Here is a 21036-nt window from a genome sequence, read left to right as displayed (position 1 = left end):
CTATTGGTGTGGTGTTGCTGACATGTAGATGCTGGAAACTTGAATGTCTGCATGTCCTGATCTCATATATCAGGTAACTCACTGGTGTGCTGCTACTGCTTGTCCTGCCACACTGCATCGTCAGGGACCCATTGTGCTGAGGGGGAAATGACACTAAATGGAAACACACACATACACTTATAATGGTTAGTAATGAGAGTAAATGGGTAATAATACTTACATTTGAATACTACTGACATTTCATGATGATGTTGATTAACCAATGTATAGAGCACATATTATGAGTGCATCTGATGGCTGCCATACCTGGATGAGTGGTGGATGTAAGCAACTGCAGTACCACAGCCTATTTTGGAGTGGAGGTGGGGAAAAATCATGAGTGTTGTTTTTTTTTTTTTTGCCATAAATTACAGCAGTTGATACGGGTGAGGTATATTCAGAAGCAGTCGTGTTTGACATTTTGGGTCTTAAATAATAGCATTTAAGAAAACTGGGTCTTAAATTACACTTAAATAAAGCAGCTGGCTCATCTATGTAAGGAAAACAATGGACTCTATTGAGGTTAAATGCACCCAGCTCCACTACACACATTATTCCTACCCAGCTGGTGTGGCTGCACTAAAATGATAATCATTTGCACATCCAAGCAGGCTATAAACTTCATGCCAGTTTGACGCTTGTTGTGTGTCATCTTCATGGTGTTCCAGTTTCAGAGGCCAGCTGTGTAAAATAACATAGTAAAGTTCAGGCTTTTATGGGTGATTGAAATTAGCCAGGACAGAACTCTCAGGTAAACTGCAAATCATTATTCGTTTTTATTGTGTATTTGCACACAAAATTTACATTCACAGTGATTAAAAAATCAAATAAATGTCAGTGGCTGTGGAGAGTTCACGATTTCATGGTGCTTGATTAAAGTAAATGGCGTTTGCACACATTAAGAACGTGTATTTAGGACTGTGTGTACTGCAAACAAATTCATCTCGCCATTAACAGGATGTGAAGTATTTTGCAAGTAATGAGTCGACAATAGCAGTGGGGGACTGTCTGTCTGTGGCAGCTATTGATGATGCTTCCAGACCTCAGAGCATAGAACCTTTACTATCATAAACTACAGATTAGTTGAGAAATCTGCAGTTGGTAGTTATAATATATTACATCTCATTAAACGTCAATTGTATCTCTCCATGCTGAGATATAATTTATTTGTTACTGATAGTGAATTGTCCCTCTAGATAGGCTTATAATGCAAATCCATCATCTTTTGCATCCTAGCTTTGGTTGTGGCTCATATTACTTACCACAGTCATTCTCAAATACTGCCAAATCGAAGTCCTTGTTATTTGCATGAACTTGACCTATTTCCAGACTACATGGTCTGCAAGTTATGGGTTCTCCTCACAACTTTTCTCTTTTTAGGTGTTGTGAGGCTGTATTGCTCACTGGTGTCCAGCCTCACAGTGCTAAGACAGTAGACTCACATTTGAGTGGACGGCTATTGAAATCCCAGTTTGACTACCCTGTTTGAGGTTTGTTATGGTCTCAATAACACACTTAAGGCAAATGTCATGATGTTGTGCCTGGAAAGTTGTTGTTGTGGTCTTCAGTTCCAAAGACTGGTTTGATGCAGCTTTCCACGTTACTCTATCCTGTGTGAGCCTCTTCATTTCCGAGCAACTACTGCAACCTACATCCTTCTGAATCTGCTTACTGTTTTCATCTTTTGGCCTCTCTCTATGATTTTTACCAACCAAACTTCCCTCCAGTACTAAATTGGTGACTTTGTGGTGTCGATAGGTCTTATTGACCGTAGACAACATTAATCTTTGGGACTCAGGTCGCTCATCCGAGCTGCCGTGTTAATTCAGCCTGTTCTCATACCTTCTGCTGTGTGCACATGTATGATAATTGTCAAAATATATGTATGTGCAGATATTAGTTGGGACAGTTTATTCTGTATACCGCTATTCGTATCCTGTCCCGTACTGGTGACCCCGAAGTTTCTACATCTTCTGCGACTTCCGCGCCGCGTGTCGTAAATCGACAGGTTATGCTCACGCTGCCGTGGCCACCTCACCCAATGCTTTGTTCCAAGATTTGGAAGCCCGACTACGACCGTCAGGCCACTTCAGTCCTTTGCCGATGGCCGTCTCTCCATTACTCAATAGTGATTCACGATCTCCGACCACGTTAACCTCAAACTTTGTCGTTATACACTGTTAACTCAAACAATGACTGTGCTCGGAACTGTGTACCTACCGGTCAATTGTATAATGTTCAAAGCGATCTACATTTGCACACGTACTTTGACTCTCGACGGGCTGCAACGACAGTTACTGTTGTGCCGTGTGCAATGCTGCCATTTGTGCAAAACACACACGGCCACTATCATTCGCAACCTGTTCCAGTTTTGCCTCATTTGCAGACTAACTAATGATGGACATTTTCGTGCACAAAATTCTCCTTTCTCAGCCCCCCCCCCCCCCCCCAAAACCTGTTTCTCAACTTTTCAATCACGTGGGTTCGAGCACATCTTTTGGAGTTTCGCCTTCCAGAGGCGGCTTACCACACCGCAGTGATCTTCCACAAGTTCCACCGGTAATTTATAGTCCTACTCCACGGGGCGTGTTTTCATCATGCGCGAAGAACTCACACTTTTGTCACATGAGTTACCAACCCCCCCCCCCCCCCCACACACACACACACACTCACAGGGGGCCACGGTTCTGACTGCACAGCTGCTCACCTCTCCCTCAGCTCCACCTGTGTCTGCTGCACTAACCTTCCACGTTATTTCTGAGGTGGGCAAATTCAAATCAGTACCTGTGACCTACGGTCCAGTTTACGGGACCCCTACGTGGCTCACGCAACCACTCGTTCTCACGGTACTGACCGTGCCAGCCGCGTCACGTTTTCGCGACACGTCAAGGACAGTGCAACCTGCCATTGCTACGGACGTTCTTGCCAGTAACACACCCGAGCCTACTGTAGTGGCCTGCTGTATGCCCTCTCCTGCCAGCCACTTTTCCAAGGGACACCGAAGCCGCCTTCATTTCCTCCCCCAGGTCGTCTGCTGAAGCTGCTACCTCAATACAAAGGCAACCCTGTATCACAGTTTGCACTTGTCGAGCATCTTTTCGAGTTGCATCACGTGTCCGACGACAACTCCAAATTCCTGTGCCTCGTCACGCACTTACATTATGACTTGGACTTAATTTGCGATCTACTTTTCTCGCCACCACCTCCACCGAGGTACTAGTTCACGAAGAAATCGATCGTGCAACAACTCACCTGTTCACCACAAGAGTTAATCATCAAGGTCTTGTATGAGGAACACCTGGAGGACCAAAATCCATCACAATTCTGGCGCCGCTTTCAGTTACATGAGTGCGCATAAGGTGTGATCTGCCAAATTGCCTACCGACCTAAAGATCTACCTGCTGCTGCACTCCTTCAAGTCAATTGGCTCTCATCTCCACATCACAGACCAACTGTATTCATTGCTACGACAACACCAACCAGCTCACCACTCACTGCTCATTGGCACAACTGCTCCTCCTTACCGGCTGTCTGCTGGCAGAGGCAGGGCTCACTGCACCTCCCTTTCTACTACATCACCTGGCAGTATCCACTCACTCTCTCCACCGTCCGAGCACTCCAGGATCGCCCAAGCACCGTACGTGCCGATATACGTGCCGGAACAAATCAATGAGGATGACCCTCCTCTGCTGCCGCAGTCACCACCACCACCGCATCTCGATTATTCGTTCTGCTGGTACCACAAGATTTTCGGCGATAATGCCAAGAAGTGCCAATTACCTTGCCAGCACCCAAACGCCAACCGCAGGACCTAAAAGACGCCGAGTCCTGCGGGGAACTTCACAGGCATCTCGTAAATTCCACTCCATCCTCTCGTCCACCCGGCCAAGCGGTCGTTTGTACGTGACTGACATTTCGCCACAGCTCATTTTCCTAGTCGACACTGGTGATGACGTGTCTATCATACCTACATCGATGCCTCCTTCCGTCTTTTCACTGACAAAGTCACTTCTACGTGCTGTCAACGCATCAACATCACAAACCTCAGGCTGGTCAAAGTTACGGTGCACCTATCCCCTTCTCTGTGTTTTCCGTGGGCTTACTACATTGCGACATCGATGAACCAATTTTCGGTATGGATTTTTTGTCCCATTACATTTCGTGCTCTCTCCCAACGTAGTTCAGGGCTCAGTGCTACACCATCCCACTAACTTTCAGATACTGTGCTCCTGCACTTATGTTCCACATACTGTTTCTCTCGCGACATGCGAGTCGGTACGCAAGTACCCTTCCCTCACGGACGACATTGTGGCCTGCGTCACTAACCTACTGTCAGAATACGACTCGGCGGCACAACTTCGCCGGGAAAATGATGAGCTGAAACAACAAATAGCACACACTTACAATGAGCTTGTCGTGGCTCGTACCTCGCTGCTGAAACTGCAGTCCCGCCACCTAATCGTGTTTCTCCAGCAGACACCAGCTCAGACACTCATCAGGTTAGTCCAAAACATTAACTGCTTGAGACGATTCACGTCTGGTAGACTCCACATCTCTGACACGCTCGCCACATTCACTGCCATATGTGTCAGACAGTGCTTCTAATAACAGTCGGACATGTGATACGACCACGCCCATCGCACAGGCAGCTGTCCTGCGTGTTGGTAAACATTACCCCTCTCTCGCGCACCAGCCACATGACTTGGCGGCCATCGCTGTTTCGTGCGCGACGCCAACGCTGCTCTCGCCCACGCTGGGTACCAAGTGCAAGATTGACAGCAGACAGTCGCCGAGCATTCCAACCCACTCCGTGCTGCGTGTGCAGCTGCCCTCTCCAAACAAGCGTACACCGAACTCACATACTAGACATGTGACTTTCATGCTGCCTTTACCCACTCGCACTAATGGCTACGCCTTGTCGTGCCCTACCCATCCAAAAATTTCGCGTCAGGACATTGATCAGTCTTGTGTGCAGTTCTCAGTTTCTTCCGTCACTGACGGAACAACACACAAGACAGTTACCACTGCCTCCTACTAGGCACAAGGTTAGATGCAAAAATGGCTCTGAGTACTATGCGACTTAACTTCTGAAGTCATCAGTCGCCTAGAACTTAGAACTAATTAAACCTAACTAACCTAAGGACATCACACACATCCATGCCTGAGGCAGGATTCGCACCTGCGACCGTAGCGGTCACTCGGTTCCAGACTGTAGCGCCTAGAACCACACGGCCACTCTGGCCGGCCAAGGTTAGATGCCTCAACCCTATTAAGTTTCCCTTCAGCCCAACAGCAAATTAACGAACTTTTGGAGGTAGGTATCCTGCAACCATCAGACAGCAACTGGTCTTCACCGATCCACCTTGTCCTCAAACATGACAGTTCTTTCCGAATGTGCGGCGACTGCAGATGTTTAAACACTCATACTGTCATGCCTAAGATAAATGATTTCACTAATACATTATCGAGCGCTACACACTTCAGTGTTATTGACTGTAAACGTGCCTACCACCAGATTTCCATAGCGCCAGATGACATCCCTAAAACAGCTATTATCATGCCGCTTGATTTGTTCCAATACAACTTCATGCCATTTAACCTAAAAAAACGCGGCGCAAACGTGGCAGCGTTTCATTGACTCCATCTGACAACAGTTCGAGGTTTGCTTCACATATCTGGACGACATACTCATTTTCAGCAAGTCAGCTGAGGAACACGAAAATCATTTATCCACGGTCCTCCAGACCTCGAAATCCAATGGCATCAAGGTTAACAATGAAAAATTCCAGTTGCGTCAACCTTCCGTCACTTTCTTGGGTTACACCATCTCCATCGACGGAATACAGCCACCCAAATCTCCCATGCACGCCATCACTTCACTGCCGCCCATGGCTTCTTACAAGGAACTCCGATGTTTCCTGGGCACAATAAATTACTACTGTCATCACCTGCCTTCTGCCGCCTCCGTGCAGGCCCCGCTGACAGACTCACTGTCGGGTAAACAGACTTCAGGACTCAAACCCGTTCGCTGGACTGCACCTATGCTGGAGGCTTCCAATGCATTAAAGACTACTTTAGCTCACGCCATGACACTCGCCCACCCCGACCCCTCGGCCGAGTTGTTCATCACTACGAATGCCAGTGACATCGCAGAGGGAGGGGTACTACAGCAAAGCAAGGCAGACACGCTTTCCCCTATTCATTTCTTCTCTAAAAAACTATCAACAGCTCAGCAGAAATACTCTGCTTTTGATAGAGAACTCCTTGCAGTCTATGACGCTGTCAAACACTACTGCCCCGAAATGGAGGGCTGCACGTTCTTCATCCTCATCCTCACGGATCACAAACCACTCGCAGACGCTTTCTACAACCCCCCCACCCTCCCCAAGGACTCGTCCCCTCGGCGTTTCTGTCACTTCGATCTAGTCTCCCAATTCACATCCGACGTTCGATATATCAAAGGCACGGACAACATCGCCGCAGATTTTTTTCCGCGGATGAATACTATTTCGAGCATCATTGACTTATCCAACCTGGCCACCTTACGAGCCTCCGACGAGGAATCTCGAGCTGACCTCACGGACCCTCAAACATCCCTCGTGTTTACTAAAGCATTGTGGATGAGGTGTGGTGTGACTCTTCTACCAGAAACTTATGCCCATTACTTCCACCCCCTCTGCGCCGGCAGGCCTTCGATGTTCTGCATAACCTCGCTCACCCTGGCGTCCACGCCACTACACGGCTCATCTCTGAGCGTTTCATTTGGAAAAATATAAAATAGTTGGCACTACCACGCAGTTGCGTCCCCTGTCAATGCAACAGAATCTTCCGCCACCCCACCCCACCAATGGGCAAGTTCGACATCCCTCCAGGACGATTTCATCATGTACATATCGATCTTATCGATCCTCTTCCACTGTTGGAGGGCCACAGATACATTCTATCCACAGTTGACAGCACGTCCCGTGGGTAGAGGCGGTCCCCTTACCTAACGTCACTGCCGAGACCGTGGCCGAGGGTTTTATCTCCTCGCGGATTGCTAGGTTCGGTTGTCTGACCACCGTCACCACCGACCAGGGTCGGCAGTTTGAGTCTTCCCTGTTCACCATTTTATGTAACATCTGTGTCATAAAGAAAATTCACACCACAGCCTACCACCCACAAAGCAACGGGTTAGTGGAACGGTGGCACCACACTCTAAAAACGGTGCTCAGGAGCCACGGCTGCCTCTGGTCTGAAGTACTTCTGTGGTATCGATAGCAACGACGCCACATAGTTTCAAAGGTTGGCACTACCACGAGACACCGACGGCAGCGCTCTCTACCTGGTGCTGTGCAGCTCTACAAGCTCCGCTACAGATTCAGCCCATTTTATCAGGTGCGGCCAAACTTCGCTTCAGTTTGCTCTTCATACGACGGGTCGAAGACTTCGCCTCTGTACAAAGTTATGTATGCTTTCTTGCACCAGTAAACCATTTTTAAACTCACTGCAGTAGCGACGTAATTTTCCTGCTGCTTCTTCTCCTACCCACGCGCCACCTTCCAGGCGGGATACAAATGACGGCGACGATTAGGGACTAAAAAATTTTTTTCCTGCTAGCGTCATTAATTTGTGTAAACCGTGGCTTCGCCACAGGAACAGGCTTCACTGTCCGATCTTGCACGTTTTCAGGCTCAGCAAATGATGCAGCTACTTGCTGCCATAAATGGACTGGTCACACTACAAACTACAGCTACTTCGGCGCCTCCGACACCACCGCCTGTACCGACGCCGTCGCCGACGGCGCCGCCATTTCGTGCCTTCAATCCTGACGTTGAACGCTGGCCGGAATACATCGCCCAGCTCGAGGCACACTTCGCAGCTTACAACATTCCACGTACAGAGCGGCTTACCTTTTTCATTGCCAACGCGGGTGTTATTGTACCGTGTGCTCCTGAAATTGTTTCCCACCACCCGCCCAGAAACTAAAACTTACGACGAAGTGATTGATGCTTTGAACTCCCACTTCCGTGACAGTGTAAATGTGGTAGCTGCACGTTACAAATTCTTTCGTCTCCGGCGTGGCCCTATTCAGTCTAATAAATCTCGGTTAGCGGACCTTCAGGGACTAACTTCTGATTGTGATTTTAATTGCTCTTGTGGACGCTCGTATGCTGACGTAATGATTAGAGACGCTATTGCGCAGAATGTGGCGGATCACCGCATCCGCGAACAAATCCTCAGATTTAAAAACCCATAGTCGACTTGCTAGACAGACAAGATACATTAGACATGGCTACTTCCGCGTTCGACGTGACTCCGGGTGTGTGTACTGTTTAGCGTGGCACAACACGTGCCCGCACGGCCAGCCACGCCGCGCCGCTCGTGCGCACGTAAACATGGTTCAAACCAGGCACCCACTAAGGAACTGAAATCGTGTCCGAACTGCTTTCGTGCCCACCCACAGGACAGTTGCCCGTCCCGTCAAGCACAGTGCTATTTTTGTAATAAGAAAGGACACGTGCAAGTTGTGTGTAGTAAGAGACACTCTGATTTACATGTGTCCCATTCGCGTGACTCGCGTGGGCGTCACCGCAATGGCAACCGCCATAATCAGGTTTCACATCAGCCTATGGATGTTAATGCCATTTATTCAAAGCCTTCTGCTTCGCGTGCTTCTACAGCTCGTCGTGTGAATCAAGTTTTGCCAGGCGCTTCCTCTCGCATTCAGCGCGATGCGAGGAAACTTTTTGTGACTTTGAGCATTTGTGGATGTTCTGTTCGCATGCAGCTGGACACTGGTGCATCAGTTTCTATACTGACCAAATCAACGTATGACTTGCTTGGTTCGCCCCCGCTTCGTCGTTCGCATTCCACGCTGACTGCATTTACTGGACAGGAAATATCAGTGCTCGGCGTGTGTAGTTTGCAAGCCACGTATGGTGCAATGACCCGTACAGTGTCTTTCCATGTGCTCCGCCCTAGTGATGCTACGAACATTTTTTGCATGGACGCATTTGAACTTTTTGCCATCGCAATTCAGGACAATGTACTTTGCATCAACGCTAGTGACCGTGCAGACAGTGTTGCCGAGCTATGCGACGATTTTGCTGAACTCTTTTCTGATGGACTTTGTTGTGCCAAGGACTTTGCAGCGCATGTTGTAGTTAAAGACCATGCCATGCCTATTGCCAGCGCGCACGCACTGCGCGACGCCGTGGCTGCTGAACTTACGCATTTGCAAGACAGTGGTGTCATTGAACCCGTTTCTGCTTCGTCATGGGCTTCGCCTATAGTGTGTGTGAAGAAACCAAACGGTCGTCTCTGTATTTGTGCTGACTTTAAGTCTACAGTGAATCCCCAGACAGTTTTAGCTACATTTCCCTTATCGCGTCCTGAAGACATTTTTGATAAGCTTGCTGCGGGAAAATTCTTTTCCACGATTGACTTGCAGGACGCCTACTTTGAGATTCCGCTCGACGAACAGTCGCAGCTCTATTTTGTGATCAACACCCACCTTGGCTTGTTCAAGTTTCGCCGCCTTCGGTTCGGTTGTGCTTCGGCTTCTGCTATTTTTCAGTCTTATTTGCAACAGTTATGTGCCCCTGTCCCTGGTTGTGCCAATTATCTGGACGATATAGTTGTCTCAGGTCGCACCCCCGACGAACATTTGCATAATTTGCGTGCCTTATTTACTGTACTTTTGCAGGCAGGACTAAAGTGTAACAGAGACAAGTGGAATTTTTTTCAAACTGAGATTCAGTATTTAGGACATATGATTAACGGACAGGGTATCCACCCCTCGCCGTCACATCTCAGTGCGATTAGAGACTTGACAGGGCCCAGGAACTTAAAAGAACTTCAGTCTGTGTTGGGCAAAATCACTTACTATATTCGGTTCATACCAAATGCAGCGCAGATTGCAACGCCTTTGCATCGCCTTCGGCGTAGGAACGTTCCTTTTGTTTGGTCTTCGGAATGTGACGCTGCTTTCCACAAGCTCAAATCTGCTATGTTGAGTGATCGCTGTTTGATTCCTTTCGACCCCTCCAAACCAGTTGTTTTGGCTGTCGATGCATCTTCTCACCGCATCGGAGCGGTTCTCTCACACTGCATTAATTCTGTCGATCGCCCGATCGCTTTTGCGTCTAAATTGCTCAATTCTGCCCAGCAAAACTATTCTCAAATCGAGAAGGAAGCTTTAGCTATTGTATATGGAGTGACTAAGTTTCACGACTTTTTGTACGGTCGAAAGTTTTATTTGGTCACCGACCATAAGCCTTTGATGTCGTTGTTTCACCCGTCAAAGCCAGTTCCGGCCCGTACGGCACAAAAGTTGCAACGTTGGTCTTTGTTTTTGTCTAACTACAATTACGAAATTTTGTTTCGGCCTATGGCCGAGCATGGCTATCGGTCCTGACGCCGTGTTTGATTCTCCCGAACTGTCCTGTATGTTTATTGATTCACAGGATAGGGACTTAGCTGGTGGTTTTCCGGTGGGTTTTCGTCGCATTGCTGCTGCGATAGCCGCCGATGCGTCTTTGCAGATTCTTTTGCAGTATATTCGTACTCAATGGCCTCCATCTGCTACGCAAATTCGTGATCCACTTGTTCGACGTTATTTTGCGCAACGTCACAACTTGTCTGTACACCACGGTGTCATCTTGTTACGAACTGACAACGATCAGTCTCGTGTGGTTGTACCTCGTTCGTTGCAGCCGGAAATCCTCCGATTGCTGCACGCTCGTCCTCGGGGTATAGTGCGAAGGAAGCAATTAGCGCGTCGTCACTGCACTTGGGTCGGCATTGATACACAAATTGAGAATTTTCTTGCTAACTGTCGAACTTGCGCGGAGCATCAATCTGCTCCCCGCCAGCGCTTCTTTGCGTGGCCGACTCCCACTGCGCCTCGGCAGCGCGTTCATATAGATTTTGCGGGTCCTTTCTGGGACACCCGCTGGTTGGTTGTCATTGATGCATACAGCACCTTTCCTTTTGTTGTGACTACGTCTTCTACTACATCTGTGAGTAATATTCGGACTTTGACGTATATTTTTTGCATTGAGGGCCTTCCTGAAGTTATTGTCTCCGACAATGGCCCCCAATTCGTGTCCTCAGAGTTTGAAGCGTTCTGTGCTGCCAATGGCATTCGCCATCTGACCTCAGCCCCGTCCCACCCCCAGTCGAACGGCGAGGCTGAACGCTTTGTGCGTACGTTTAAGTCGCAGATGAAAAAGTTGCGCGCCACGCACTCTCGCGAGCGTGCGCTCTGGACTTTCCTCGCTTCCTATCGCTCTCAGCCGCGTGGCACCCGTTCCCCAGCGGAATTGCTAAACGGCCGCGCCCATCGGTCGCTCCTGCAGCTATTGCACCCGCCGCCGCGCGCTCCCGCTGCTTCGCCTCGTTCTGGCTCGGCGCCGCTCAATTTGGTATTATATCGCATTTTCTCTGGGAGCGGGGGTGCATTCTTCGCCAGCTCGGCCGCGCCTTATTTGTCATTTCCGGTCCCTCCGGCACTGTCGAGCGACACGGGAACCAGATTCGTTTGTGCCGTCCTATGTTTTCTGCCGCCGGTTGTTTTCCGGCAGAATTGGAGGCTTCGCGGCTTCCGCCGCCACGGCCCGCGACGCCACCGACGGCGCTTCCGCAGCGGGCGCGCCTCCGGTCGTCGCCGCTGCCGGTCTGGTCACCTGCACCGGACGGCCGCCTCTCGCCGCCGCCGTGTTCCTTCGCAGTGCCAGAACCGATGGACGCTAAAAGGCTGCCGACACGCCGCTGCCGCCGTCGCCCGTGGAGGTCGATGCTCCGCCTCATCCGAGCATACCCAGTAGCGGTGCGCGTCCTGGGCAGGTTTTCCACGGGGCGTTTTCCTCGCCCCCTCGCGAGCAATTCGGGCTCGTGGGTGGAAGGCGCGCTGTCCGCCCCCTCAGCTGCGCCGCCCCTGGGTCCCTCCACCCGCCGTCGGAAACCGTACTCGACGACAGTCCGTCATTTCAGGGGGGAGGGGTGTGGTATCGATAGTGATGATGCCACACAGTTTCAAAGGTTGGCACTACCACGAGACACCGACGGCAGCGCCCTCTAGCTGGTGCTGTGCAGCTCTACGTGCTCCGCTACAGATTCGCCCCATTTCGTCGGGTGCAGCCGGCCGGGAAACTTCGCTTCGGTTTGCTCTCCGTACGACGGGTTGGAGACTTCGCGTCTGTACGAAGTTACGTATACTTTCTTGCACCGGTAAACCATTTTTAAACTCACTGCAGTACTGACGCAATTATCCTGCCACTTCTTCTCCTACCTGCGCGCCGTCTTCCGGGCGGGATACAAAAACTTCCACGGGTACTGCTCGGCCTCTGTTCGACTTTCGAGCCCGACTTACAGGGAACTATCTCGGAATTCGTTTCCGGGGAGAACCCCGTCCTACCGGGGGATCTCGTTCGGCCTCGAGTGCCTGAAGCCTTGTCCCCCTCCCCGGATTTTGTAAGTTGCGTGCACACCCACTCCGTACACGCCTGCACCCACCTATCGGCCACTCCCCGCCGGACACTTACGTGCCGACCGCTCTCGGCACTTGCTCCCGTGTAATGCTGAGAGACGATTCGGTCCGACTACCTCTGCGACCACCTTATCTCGGCCCCTTTAAAGTCCTCTGGCGGGGTGATACGACTTTCGACATCACCGTCAAAGACAGTCCACGTACTGTTTTGTAACACCGACTCGATCCGGCATTTGTGGACCCCGACGTCCCTCTGCTGGCTCAGTACGATTCTCCTGACGACTCTCCCGCCAGTCTCCCTCCGATCGTGGAGTCTGACAATGTTTCTCCTCGGGCCACCACACTTTGTTTACCCGACGCCTCCCCGTCACCTCGTGTGGGTTTCTCAGACACGTCACTCTCCGTCCCGTGAGCAGGTTTCGCTGCTACCTCATTGACTACGGAGACACCCCCTCCTGTAGTCGCCCTGCTCTGCAACGTACCCCCACACTGCACGGACGACATTCCAGTTGTCACTCTCGACGATCGAGTTCTCGTTCTACTTGCACCCGATGACCAGTTAAACGTCAGTGTTGTGTGTAGCCTCACCCTCCGTCGTGAGTGCGACCCGACGACAATTCGCACCTTTGTCTTGCCGGACGGCTCGATTAACATCCGGGCTCGCCACACCTACACGCCACCCTCCGCAGTTCAACCCACCTGCTCTCCGGCTGACCACCGTATCATCTGTCCTCGCTGGCTTGACGACTTCGAGGTGGACCTGCCTCCCATTCTGCCTCTGCACCTCATCCCGGTCAGGTCGGAGGTCCCGGTCGTGCATCTACCAGCTCGTACGACCACCGACAGTGTCGATGCCCACGTGATCTTCCCTCGAGACTCACATGTGATACTCTGTACTGCAGGGGGGGGGGGGTGGGAGGGTGGGGAGGGGGCTGTGTGGCATCGATAGGTAATATCGACCATAGACAACATTAATCTTTGGGACTCAGGTCACTCATTCGAACTGCCATGTTTAAACAGTCTGTTCTTATATCTTGTACTGTGTGCACGTATATGATCATTGTCGAAATATATGTATGTGCAGATATTAGTGGGGACAGTTTATTCTGTATACCGCTATTTGTATCCTGTTCCCATAACCTCTTGATGTCTCAGAATTTGTCCTAACAACCAGTCCCTTCTTTTGGTCAAGTTGTGACACAAATTTCTTGTCTCCCCAATTCTCCTCATCAGTTATACAACTGACCTATCTAATCTTCAACACTCTTCTGTAACACAACATTTCGAAAGATTCTAGTCTCTTTTTGTCTAAACTGTTTATCGCCCAGTTTAATTTCTGTAAATGGCTACACTCCAGGCAAATACCTTCAAAAAAGGCTTCCTAACACTTAAATCTATACTTGTTCAATTTATCTTCTTCATAAATGCTTTTCTTGCCATTGCCAGTATACAGTTTATATTATCTCTACTTCAGCCATCATCAGTTATTTTGCCACCCAAATAGCAAAACTCATCTACTTCTTTAAGTATCTTATTTCCTAATCTAATTACTTTAGCATCACCAAATTTAATTTAACTTCATTCCATTATCCTTGTTTTGCTGTTCATCTTATATCCTCCTTTCAAGAAACTGTCCATTCTATTTGACTGCTTTTAAAAGTCCTTTGCAGTCTCTGACAGAATTATAATTTCATCAGCAAACCTCCAAGTTTTTACTTCTTATCCTTGAAATTCAATTCCTTCTCCAAATTTTTCTTTTGTTTCCTTTACTGCTTGTTCAATGTGCAGATGGAATAACATCAGGGATAGGCTACAATCCTGTCTCACTCCCTTCTCAACCACTGCTTCCTTTTCATGTCCCCCAAGTCTTATACCTGCTGTCTTGCTTCTGTACAAGTTGTAAATTGCTTTTCAATCCCTGTATTTTACCTCTTCTATCTTCAGAATTTCAAAGAGATTATTCTAGTCAACATTGTCAAAAGCTTTCTCTATATCTACAAATGCTATAAATGTAGGTTTGCTTTCCTTATCCTATCTTCTAAGCCAAGTTGTAGAAGCAGTATTGCCTTGCGTGTTCTTACTTTCCTCCAGAATCCAAACTGATCTTCCTCGAGGTCAGCTTCTGCCAGTTTTTCCAATGTTCTGTAACAAGGTTGTCAGTATACTGCAACCATGACTTATTAAACTAACAGTCCAGTAATTTTCACACCTGTCAGCAACTACTTTCTTTGGAATTACTATATTCTTCTTGAAGTCTGAGGGTATTTTGCCTGTCTCATATGGCTTTCACACCAGATGGATGAGTTTTGTCATGGCTGGTTCTCCCCAGGCTATCAGTAGTTCTGATGGAATATCGTTTACCCCTGGGGCCTTGTTTCAACTTAGATCTTTCACAGCTCTGTCAAATTCTTCTTGCAGTATCATATCTCCCATCTCATCTTCATCTACGTCCACTTCCCTTTCTATAATATTGCCTTGAAGTTCATCTCTCTTGTATACCCTTCTATATAATCCTTTCACCTTTCCCTTTGCTTAGGACTGGTTTTCCATCTGAGCTCTTGATATTCATACAGCTGCTTCTTTTTTTCCCAAAAAAGGCTCTTTAATTTTCCTGTAGGCTGTATCTATCTTTACCCTACTAAAATATGCTTCTAAATTCTTACATTTGTCCTTTAGCCATTCCTGCTTCACTGTTTTGCACTTCCTGCCAATCTCTTTTTTTAAAGTCTGTATTTCCTTTTACCTGATTCATTTGTTGCATTTTAAATTTTCTCCTTTCATTAATATATCTTGTGTTTTCCAAGGGTTTCTACTATGCTTTGTCTTTTTACCTATTGATCCTCTGCTACCTTCACTACTTCATGTCTTACAACTGCCTGTTCATCTTCCACTGTATTCCTTTCCCCTGTTCTAGTCAACTGTTGCCTATTGCTTGCTCTGAAACACTCAACAACCTGTGGTTCTTTCAGCTTATTCAGATCTCATCGCCTTAATTTCCTATCTTTTTGCAATTTCATTAGTTTTAATCTACAGTTCATAACCAATAAATTGTGGTTAGAGTCCACATCTGTCCCCAGAAATGTCTTACAATCTAAAATCTGGTTCTGAAATCTCTGTCTTACCGTTGCATAATTAATTTGAAGCCTTCCAGTGTCTCCAGGTCTCTTCCACTAATACAATCTTCCTTCATGATTTTTAAACCAAGTGTTAACAATGATTCAATTATGCTCTGCGTAAAATTCTACCGGGCAGCTTCCTGTGTCATTCCTCTCCTACAGTCCATATTCACCTATTAGTTTTTCCTTCTTATAATTTTCCAGGTCCCACCACAATTCAATTTTTGTCTCCATTAACTATTTGAATAATTTCTTTTATCTCATCATACAGTTCTTCAAACTCTTCATCTGTAGAGATAGTTGGGATATAAACTTTTGTTACTGTGATAGGAATGGGCTTCATGTCTGTCTTGGCTATGATAATGCATTCACTATGCTGTTCATAGTAATTTACCCACATTCCTATTTTCTTATTCACTATTAAACCCACTCCTGCATTACCCCAATTTGACATTGTATTTATAACCCTACATTCACCTGACCAGAAGTCCTGTTCCTCCTGTCACTGAACTTCACTGATTCCCACTATGTCTAACTTCAACCTATTCATTTCCCTTTTTAACTTTTCTAAACTACCTGCCTGATTAGGGGATCTGAGATTCCATGTTCTGATCTGTAGGATGTCAGTTTTGTTTCTCCTGATGAGGACATCCTCCTGCATAGTCCCTCCCAGAGATCCACACTGGAGACTGATTTACCTCCAGTATATTTCACCCAAGAAGATGCCATCGTCATTTAACCATACAATAGAGCTGCATGGTTTCAAGACAAATTACAGCTGTAGTTTCTCCTTGCTGTCAGCTGTTTGCAGTACCAGCACAACAGGGCTGTTTTGATTGATGTCACACAACCACACCAATCAATCATAGAGACAGTTGCCCCTGCAACTACTGAAAAGGCTGCTGCCCTCTTCAGCAACCACACATTTTTCTGGCCTCTCAACAGACAACCCTCCATTGTGGTTTCACCTATCATATGGCCATCTGTATCACTGAGGCACCCAAGCCACCCCACTGATGGCAAGGTCAGTGGTTCACAGCCAATTTCCTTCCCTAGTCTCAGTTTTTGCTACATCTTGAACAACCTGACTGGCGGTTGAACATTAGATCCTGATCTTGCCTCTTTTATCCTTCTCTTGGCACCATTTAGCTTTAAAATGGCTGTAAGGGTTCTAAGCTGGCAAGCTGAATGTTAATATTGGTTCATTGCTTTTTGTGGAATTCCTTTCTCTTCTGTTGGCCAAAATCTGCTGGCTGTTTCAAACAGCTGTTAGAAATTTACACTGCTGGACAAAAAAGTGAAGCACTAAAAGAATAGTTGATACTTCATACACATTCACACGATAGTGGGTATGTACGTGATTAGAGCTGTAATTCTCTATGAAAGGTAGAATGACAAGAATGCATTAGCATTTTTTGTGTTTTTCGTTGTTACAGGGCTTGGTAGGGTATATATGGGGCATGAACAGCATCAAACATAAAGTGATCAATGTGAAAGATATGGAGAGGCTGCATACTTGTATGAGACAGTGTTATCACTACTTGACAGATTGAATGTGGCCTCATTGCTGGTCTTCATTTGACTGATGAGTCGAATTGTGCAGTATCCAGATTTGTGGTGTATTCAGATGAGGCACTGGAAAGATGTTGGACTGTGTGGGAATGTGAGGGCAAGGCATACTCTTCATCAAGGTTCCGCTTGACCACATCTGACCACCACAAGAGGGGGCTGCCATAATGTGTAAGTGTATTGTAGCCCGTTCACATCTTAACCTAAAATCTGAGAACAAGTGATGGACACACTACAGAATTCTTTGTCATCCTGCACCACTAGTAAGACTAGTAGAAGCCAGACTAGCAAATTACTGTCTACTGTGATTAACATCACATGACAAATGGCTATGTTTGGTGTAATCTAGTGACAGAAAAGCATAGACTGGTGATGAATGTTGTCTAGTTACATTCAGTGTTGCTCCCATAGGTATCATGAGTACAAGATTAGATTAATTACAGCATGAGCATGCACAGAGGCATTTAAACTACCATTCTTCCCATGCTCAATATGTGAAAGGAAAGTGAAAAAGTCCTAATAACTGGTACACTGGAACATGCCTTCTGCCATGCAGTTCAGTGGTTTGCAGAGTGTAGATGTCAGTTGAAGCATCGAATCAGAAGGGGCAAAATTAACACAGACAGCAATATATGAATGATTCAATAAGAACTCTAAATGTGATGGACAATAACATATTAATAACAGTGATATTTTTAGATTTGGCAAAACCCTTTGACATGGTTGATCACTAAAGACTTTGTGCTAAGACTGAACATTATGGCATCATGCCCCCTCCATCAAGTGCCTCAGTTCTTTCCTTAGTAATAGGGAACCACTGGTATCAGTGAAGAACACTGATCAAAAGTCCAAAGTAGCTACTGAAATATTATAAAGTGAATGTATAATTATATATGGGATGCCCCTCCTGTTAATGACTGAATATAAGTGTGGATGCTCATAAAACTATCATATCTGCTGATGATGTAAAAGTTCTGCTTAATGGCAAGAACTACAAAAAAAATTACAGCAATGTATAAACTGTACCCAAATGCAAGTCTGAGGTTGGGCACAACACCCAGTTAATGGTACATTACAAGAAGAATCCATATTGAATTTTTGAGCTCAAGAAAATATGGATTGATATAAACCTGTTGTTTTGATTAAGAATGTAGCTAAGAATGCTAAGTAGCTTGGACACAAAATTCCTAAGTGTAGTACTGCAAGATGAACTTATACGGGTTCAACATATTTAGTATGTTACTGGAAAATTAAGTAGAGGTTATTATCTCTTAAAAGTTCTGAAACACTGCAGCTATTTAGAAAACAAATTATGAGTATCTACTATGCATATATTCAGCCCCCACCTAAATTATGCTGTAATAATATGGAGAAACTCTCCATTGTTACTCAGCTCTTTTAGAATGCAGAAAAGGACTATTAGAATAATGAATGAAAGTAAAATAAAGGAATCATGTACACTTGCTTTCACAGCACTTAATGTACTTCCTTTGTCATGTATTTATATCAGAGAAGCAGTCTTATTCTTCAAAGTATAATTAATCCAAAACACAAAAGATTGCAAAGAAACTGTGTTGTTCACAAACAGGTTACCAGACGGAAGAGAAACTTCCACATAACTCACACCAGTCATGTAAAGTGATAGAAGGGCACATTCCACAGGGGTTTGGAGCTTTTTAACAAACTTACTGAGAACACAAAGGCCATTAGGGATATAAATCCGTTTGAAAAGTCCTTAGTCATATCCACACTACCATTGATTCTACTCAGTCAGTGAGTATTTGGAGTTATAAAGTACTACTCTGTGTTCAGTTTCCTATTTGTGATTTATTTAAGGTGCATGCTGAGTATTACAGTACATCTAGAATTATACTGTAACAAATATTCAATTCATGTAGAAATATAAGGAATTACTAATACAAACTGTTGTGTACAATTTCAGTCTACACTGTCCTATCACATTAATAGAACCACCTGCCAAAAGCCTGAATAACCACCTTTTGCAGTGCGAGATGTGCAGGGAGAGAATGAGGTTCTGGAGGATTCCAACAGGGATATGGAACCATGCTGATGCAGTGCTGTGGCCAGCTGTGCTTTGTTTCTGGGTTGAGGATCCAGATCGAGGTGGTCCCACAGAATCTCAACTGGGTTTACGTTCAGGGAGTTTGCTGGCCAGGGGAGTATGGCAAACTCATTTTGGTGCTCTTTCAGCCACACACTTACACTGTGAACTGTATGACATATTGCACTGTCCTGCTGGTATATGCCATGCTGAGGAAAAACCAAACTGCATGTAGTGTGGACAAGGTCCCTGAAGATAGATGCATGTTTTTGTTGATCCATTGTACATTCCAGAATGATGATATCACCCAGGGAATGCCATGAAAATGTTCCACAGGCCATATTGCTTCCACCTACTGCCTGGACCTGTCCAACCATTGCTGCACAGCAGTACACACAAATTGCCAACTGTTAGATGCAGCATAAAACTTGGTTCATCTGAAAAGGCCACCTGTCATCGCTCAGTGGATGTCCAGTTGTGGTACTGGTGTGTTCTTGCCATCAATGCTGATGAAAAGCAGTCAGCATGGGTGCGTGCAACAGATTACTGCTGCAGAGGCTCATACATAGCAATGTTCACTGAGTGGTCATTGGGGAGAGACAGTTGTTAGCCCTTTGTTTCACTCCTGTGGTCAGTTACTCAAGAATTGCATGTCTATTTGTCTGTACACATCTCTGCAGCTGTCATTCACCCTTGTCATCTATGGCCTGTAGTGCACCACAGTTTCCTCAGTGCCAGTTTTGGTTAGTGCCAATTTGCCATGCACAGTATACCTTAACCGCAGCAGAACATGAACACTTTACAAACTCAACATACAACACTCCATTTCAGCATTACCACAATGACGGTACAGTTTCCTGCATCCTTCTCCCCCTCCCAGCCCCTCCTCCCCAGACACATTTTACATGCCCTCCACTGCTAGTGCTTCTACCTGCTATCTGTGAGTAGTTATTCCATGCTGACATTGAACACAGGCAGTGATCACATTAATGTGTCTGGACCATGTATTTGACATGTCCAATGTCTGTAGCACTCACTGCTATTGTAGGTGAAAAGGACTAATAAATATATATCAGTAGTAATAACTGCATCATTTTATCAATAATGAGTGACTGTAATAAATGTGAGTTGAACCACAGAATCTGACAGTGAGTGTATGTTATTAATTAAAACTGATATATCGACAGATAAAGATTAAAATTTATTTTTAAATGAAAGTAAAGCAACAAAGATTATAGAAAATAGAGACAAAAATAAGATGTGGTACAGATGCAACCATCTAGATAAATCAAATGCCAGGAGGAAATGGGACTATTCAGGGATAAAATACAAGGGAGCTACAGTAAGACAGGATAAGAGGGAAAAAAGAAAGAAATGCTAGCAACAGACAAGATTTATAAACTTAAGAAGTTGGAAGTGGCAAATTAGAACGTTGACAAGTTCAAGTTCAAGGTCAGTGAAATGCAGACTAAAACATAGGAAAGCAAGAAAACACAGACAATAAGGAAAGCAGAAAAAAATGTGGGACACAAAAAGAATGAGTATATTAATTAATAAGTAGGAGTGTGAAGACGATAACAAGAACAAATAAAGAAACGATTACATACTCGGGCCTTGTCAGTTGCAGAGCCTACTTCAGCAGTATGAGAGTGGTATCATAATCTGGCCATTGTACTACTACTATTCAGTTTTCTATATGACAGTGATGACTGGTTGTCTGTAAGTAAAAGATGGGAAGAAACTCTGTGATAGCAGTGCACAGAGTATGCTTTGCAACA

Source organism: Schistocerca cancellata, chromosome 4, assembly GCF_023864275.1.
Source record: "Schistocerca cancellata isolate TAMUIC-IGC-003103 chromosome 4, iqSchCanc2.1, whole genome shotgun sequence".
Taxonomy (NCBI): domain Eukaryota; kingdom Metazoa; phylum Arthropoda; class Insecta; order Orthoptera; family Acrididae; genus Schistocerca; species Schistocerca cancellata.
Note: the sequence above shows the minus strand (reverse complement) of the source record.